Source organism: Lissotriton vulgaris, unplaced genomic scaffold (genome assembly GCF_964263255.1).
Source record: "Lissotriton vulgaris unplaced genomic scaffold, aLisVul1.2 SCAFFOLD_4798, whole genome shotgun sequence".
Classification (NCBI taxonomy): Eukaryota; Metazoa; Chordata; class Amphibia; order Caudata; family Salamandridae; genus Lissotriton; species Lissotriton vulgaris.
In genome coordinates, this window is record NW_028252886.1 from 16,655 (window position 1) to 22,498 (window position 5,844).

The 5,844-nt window shown below is 39.6% G+C and overlaps 1 pseudogene; it reads right to left on the reverse strand.

Annotated features, from left to right (window-relative positions):
• Nucleotides 1-364: 364 nt before the first annotated feature.
• LOC147661223 (calcium/calmodulin-dependent protein kinase type II delta chain pseudogene) lies at nucleotides 365-1,420 on the reverse strand (annotated as a pseudogene).
• Between the last annotated feature and the right edge of the window lie 4,424 nt (nucleotides 1,421-5,844).

Genomic DNA, 5,844 nt, shown 5'->3' on the forward strand with positions numbered 1-5,844 from the left:
GGTCTCATCTGTTACTAGGTAAATATATCAGTGCTCTGAGAGTTTGTCCAGACAGGATGTTTACTGGATTAACTGTACACAGAAGTAACCAAGCTGTCATGAAGAACTGAAATGCATTCTCATGCTCGGCAAATTCATACAAGAAAGGCCCACACAATAACCCCAGAAGACTAAGAAACAAACAGAAATCTGAAAGTACTAGAGAGAATGCAGTATTGTGGCTTGTCACGTGTTCTAAACCTTGTCTTACACACAGACAAGTTACAGAAGTAGTGCATGGATGGGAAAGGTTTATGTAGATGCCTTGACATAGTTTTGCAACAATTAATGACGTATTCCCACGACCCTTTTGCTCAAGTATGAATAAATGTACAGCCTGGAATGAAGCAGCATGAATGATATTGGGGGAGCCTTCGGAAAGTCATGCGCTGCTCAGGAAAACCTGCTGATGGAGGACAGCCTCCCGTGCCCATCCAGCTGGCTTTAGTGCGGAGGGTGCGGAAGTGGCACTTGTTAGTTAATTGGTACTGTAGGTGACCCTGAACGATGAAAGTGCACATTCTGCCATTTGCCATCCCGGCGGTGCCAAACATGAGTCTCCTCCATTTGCATGGTCTTTGGCATGCTACAGCCATCCATGTACTGAGTGAGGCGAATGTAGGCAATCCAAGCAGCATCTATTCCGATGAGATGGACATGAGGGTTTAGAATGATGGTGTGGATTGGTTTATTGCCTTTGGACAGCGCATTTTCAAAGTAGAACCTGTGAAAGTCCATTCCTTCCACTAAATTGCCCAAAGCTACAGGCTCGAAGGAAGTAAGCCAGGGGTCACAGATTTGTGTGTAAGCCTCAAAGTCGCCGTTGTTGATAGCTTCAATCAGTTGTTCTGTGACTTTAATAATTTCCTTCTTACGAGCTTGCACATCTTCATCTTCAATTGTCGTGTTGACGCTCTCTGGGGATTCCTTTACTCCATCTGATTTCTTCAGTAAGCTCTTTGCTGAGAAATTTCTAGTCGCCAGCATGGTTGTCAAAATAGCCCCCTTTAGTTTCCTTCTAGCGTTGAATTTCTACAAGCAGTCTACAGTCTCCTGTCTGTGCATCATAAAAGCCACAGTAGAGCGTTGACAGATCCATGGTGAAGTACGTTATTTGTAAAAGCTGTCCAAGTAATTTCTCCAGTGTCAAAATACATAGTTAATGGCGATTGGCTGCAAACATTTTCCATTGTATGATTATTTGGTTCATTTTCCTTTATTTTAACACCTGTGAGACAAGACCACCTCGTTTTCGAGCCATGAGTGGTATTTTCCAATACTTGATTAAGATGAGTTGTAACACCCACTAATAGTTTTAACTCACCGGCTTTACTGTGATGTTTATTTGACCATCTTTCACTTGTCCTCCATAAGAAGCCATGTTCCGTTTATATTCGCTTCCTAGCCCGGTATCGTGGTAAGTCTGGCAACATATAATACATTCTAACTGGGGATGAGTGATATTTTTAACGGTGCCTTTTCAATAGGGGAGTTCTGTGTTTAGATTAAACATCTAAAAACTTTCTCTACATTACCCAGTCAATTTGGTCCCGTTAACGTTTTTTTTAAGACATTAACATCTTTATAAAACACTCTTAAACCACTAGGCCTAGTTTTAATTGATTTTGGATTGTTCATATTGCATTTAAAATGTTTGCCTGCTTACCACTACAGTTATTTGTAAAATAGTATGCACAGACTCTATTCATTAAACCTCGCACATTTACTACCATTCATGCACCCCATTCATCCACCCACCCATCCATCCATCCTGCATCCATCCATCATTCATGCATCCATTCACCCATCTATCATGCATGCATCCATCCATGCATCCAACCAACAATCATTCATCCATCATGCATCCAACCATCGTTCATGCATCAAAAATGGGATCCCTAGGGCTGCTCAGGTGCTCCCACAAGGATATTAACATATTTAAACGTTATCCGCTAATAGAATTAGCATTTTCAAAACCTTGCAAATTCACTGAAAAAACCATTGGTTTCTGGCCTTATATATATATATATATATATATATTAGCTTTTAAAAAACCAATGAAATTCACTGAAAAAACCATAGGTTATACAGTATATATAGTTAGGAATTAGCCTTTAAAAAACCAATGAAATTCACAAAAAAAAAACATAGGTTTTAGGCCTTATATAGTTAGGAATTAACATATAAAAAACCATTGAAATTCCTCCTATATAGTTAGCTGGACATTTTATTGATATAAAACCAATGAAATTCGACATATAGTTAGTTGCACTAACTATATATTTCGCGCATCCGCAATCCAATGCTGATGATGTCACATATTACATCATTCATGACATGGTCAGTGACATCACTGATGACATCACTGATGACAGCTCATTTAACATCAATAATCACACCACTGATGATATACTTCATGTGATAATACAATGCACCTCCTTACACGCTAATACACCTAGTGTAAAATACAGAGTATCATTTTTGAAACTATTGACACACCAATACCATTTACTACATACCCACTCACTGATTCCTACGTCTACATGCACATTCATTCATTCACCCATAAGGTCATTCGTACATACTGTCACTCATCATTGCAACACTATCATATGCACTCATACACCTATGCAGACACTCACACACTGCCACTCATCCATGGAGTTACTCACACACCTACTCAGTCCTGTAAAGAATCAATCACACTTTGATTTCTTCATCTATACAGTTTAACACAGAACAGCTTACATTTTCACAGATATACTAACACATACTTACTCACTTATACAATCAAATCCTTCATCCATACTCTTATACATCCTCTCATTCTTCAATATGTAAAACATATTTAAACTTTACAAAAACACACAGACACTGGATGATGTCATCAGTGATGTCATCAGTGATGTCACTGACCATGTCATGAATGATGTAATATGTGACATCATCAGCATTGGATTGCGGATGCGCGAAATATATAGTTAGTGCAACTAACTATATGTCGAATTTCATTGGTTTTATATCAATAAAATGTCCAGCTAACTATATAGGAGGAATTTCAATGGTTTTTTATATGTTAATTCCTAACTATATAAGGCCTAAAACCTATGGTTTTTTTTGTGAATTTCATTGGTTTTTTAAAGACTAATTCCAAACTATATATACTGTATAACCTATGGTTTGTTCAGTGAATATATATATATATATATATAATTAATATAAATATAATATAAATTGTTTTATAAACAGATTCAGGGTTCAGCAATGGGTACTTGCTTCTCCCCCAGCTATGCGAATCTGCATATGGGCTGGTGGGAGGAGCAGGTACTGATGAACCAACACCAGGAGATAATGGAGAAGAATGTAATTGTTTATAAGCGATTTATTGATGATATTTTCATTTTGTGGGAGGGGAGTGTGGAAAGTGCTAACAGCTTCACAGAACAGTTGAATGAGAATTCACTAAATTTAAAATTTACGTGCAATGCCAGCAGAGAAAGTATTCAATTTTTGGATGTGGAGCTATTTGTAGAAAATGGTAAAATACAAACACGCACGTATCGTAAGCCCACTGCGGGCAATACAATCCTCCACGCAAACAGCTTCCACCCAACACCACTAAAACAGTCTATCCCATACGCAGAATGCCTTAGGATGACCCGAAATTGCAGCACAAAAGATGGGTTAACAAATGCCAAGACAAATCTCTTTTCGAGATTAAAAGATAGAGGGTACTCTGATAAGACATGCAAGGCTGCAGAGACAAAATGTAACTCTAAAACCCGCCAGGAATTACTATTCCCAAAAGAAGTGGAAACTGGGGCTACCGCACCAGATAAACAACCACCCAGGCTAATCACAGGCTTTAATCGTCACCAAGCCAACCTTCGTAAAATACTCCGAAGGCATTGGCCATTGGTTAAAAATGACTCAACCATAGGTAGTGTAGTGGGTGAAAGACCACTAGTGTCCTTCAGGAAAGCAAAATCTATGTGGCAACAATTGGTCTGCAATGCCCCAGAAGTACCTAAACAAAAAGTCTGGTTCCAATCCCAAAAAGGATTTAGAAAATGCACGAAATGTAAAGCCTGCATCCATGGCAAAAATACTTTCAGTATCACAGTACCCTTCCGAAAGCAACCCTACACTCTGAGGGATCACTATACATGCAAAACAGACCATGCTTTATACATGTTAACATGCGTATGTGGCAAAATATATGTAGGGTCGACTATTCACCCAGTGCATGTCAGAGTGTTGCAACACCTAAGGGCAATAACTAACAAGGACCCAGCTTACCCTGTAGCGAGACACATCCACGAAGTACATGGTGGAGACGCCAAAGGCTTAACTTACTGCGTACTAGACAATGTCCCAAAAAATGTTAGGGGAGGCAATCGCAAACTTGCATTGCGTCGTCTGGAATCCAGATATATAATTTTACTGAATTCCAAAATTCCCACAGGGCTTAATGCCGATGAAGCCCTAAGTGTACACATCTAGAGCAGCTTCGTTTCTTTCCCGAGTACCCTATAACATTGCACAACAATATACGCGAAAAATTAAAACCAATCACTTATTTCTGTCACACAGTTATACTGAACCCTGATCAGATGGTAAACACCCCTAATGGCGAGTATGGCACGCTTTGGTCTCTATACTTGAGAGACATCATCCGTAAGCAGGAGATTTAATGCGCACTAGCGCTAAATAGTTTTTCTCCTCAGCGGTTCGAAATACGATAGGCTCGCTCAAAACAAACAGAGAGCTACTCACCGACTGCACGAGGGCGCATTGACAACTGTAAACTTGTTCTGCCTCTGCCACTAGGCGAGCAAACCGATGTCCAATACAGCAGAGCCCATTTGTGAGAACCGAGGTCTAGGCAACCAATCACGATCAGGAGGGGAACACACCTCCCTTCTGATAGGCCAGATTTTCCATGACACCGCAAACAGGCAAGGTGTCACGTAATACAGAGGTTTTCTCCCGCCAATGTTAAAAAACACCAATCATTGATATGAGCGAATGACAGGATGGAGTAAATGTGTTAATTATGATTGTAAATATATTATAAATGTGTGCCTACTGAAATGCCACGTAAGGGAACACAGAAATGTATTATAAAATGCCAGAGAAACGAATGAATTGTGATAAACACGTAATTGTTTGGGTGTAACTTACAGTCACCATGGCAACAAATCAATGCCAATCAGGGATGACCATTATGACTCATGTGAAAGTTTGAAACATGTATAAAAAGCGTTATTTTGTTTAGTCAGATGTTAGTGAGCAAGGCGGAGGTTGCCGCCGAAACGCGTCTGAGCAGAAGTTGATATGAAATAAATACCCTTGAACTAAGATACACGGAGTCAGCGCCTTCTTGGATGGTGAAGTTTGGTGTGGTATTAATATATATATATATATATATATATATATATATATATATATTACCTACTGGCGGTCGCCAGTAGGTATATATAGTTAGGATTTTTTCTCTATGGGATTTTTGAAAATTCTATGTCTAATAACTTTGGCGTTTGTGGACGGAATTGGCTGAAATTTTCAGGAAAATGGAACATTTTGTTTCTGAGCAGCCCCTGACAATTTGGGGGGGTTTCATCAAGGGGGGGCCGAGAAAAAAGGGGGGTCCCAAAACGCGTTTTTCCCATGTTAATTTCCATAGGGCGGTTGGCCTCACTTTTAGCTCGAACGGCTGAATGGATTTGCACGAAACTTGGCAAAATTGTAGGGACTGTTAGCCCGATGTGCCTTTGCTAGGTGTTAATATATGTGCTCCAGTGG